Genomic DNA, 497 nt, shown 5'->3' with positions numbered 1-497 from the left:
TCAAAAAACAATAGCTAGAAGAAGACTTGTATCACAGGAAAAGGTGATTATTTCCCTAATATATAAAGAACCCCTCAAATCAGTAAGAAATAAAAAGAAAAGCTTTAACAACAGATAAAATAAACAGATACAGTTAAATAAAACCCTCAAACAGAAAAATGCTTATCGCACCCATAACAGGAGAAGATGCCACCCCGTTAACCGACTGAAGCTTCAGAACCTGGGAGGGACAGTCGCTCTTTAGGGAAAACCGATTCGCCTAAGGACCCTGACGTCTTGGCGAGGTTTCTAATCAGAGCTGTCTGTGCTGGTCCATTCGTGTAAGAGTCTGTCAGAGTGTTTTCCTCAAAGTCTTCACAAGTTTCCTACTTTGTTTATTTTTAGGTATTTAACATTTTTAGTGGCTTTTTAAAATAGAGATGTTCCTTTCATTACATCTTCTAATTGGTTGTGCTGGGTAAATAGGACAGCTATTAATTTTTATATATTACTTTTGA

The 497-nt window shown here is 36.4% G+C and overlaps 1 protein-coding gene across 1 annotated transcript in view; it reads right to left on the bottom strand.

The window, feature by feature from the left end:
• SH3YL1 (SH3 and SYLF domain containing 1) overlaps positions 1 to 497 on the bottom strand; it is a 49,715-nt gene that overhangs the window by 1,140 nt on the left and 48,078 nt on the right. The window lies entirely within an intron of this gene.

Source organism: Propithecus coquereli, unplaced genomic scaffold (assembly GCF_000956105.1).
Source record: "Propithecus coquereli isolate 6110/MARCELLA unplaced genomic scaffold, Pcoq_1.0 Scaffold625, whole genome shotgun sequence".
NCBI classification, from domain to species: domain Eukaryota; kingdom Metazoa; phylum Chordata; class Mammalia; order Primates; family Indriidae; genus Propithecus; species Propithecus coquereli.
Note: the sequence above shows the minus strand (reverse complement) of the source record. Positions and strands in the feature narration are given on the sequence as shown.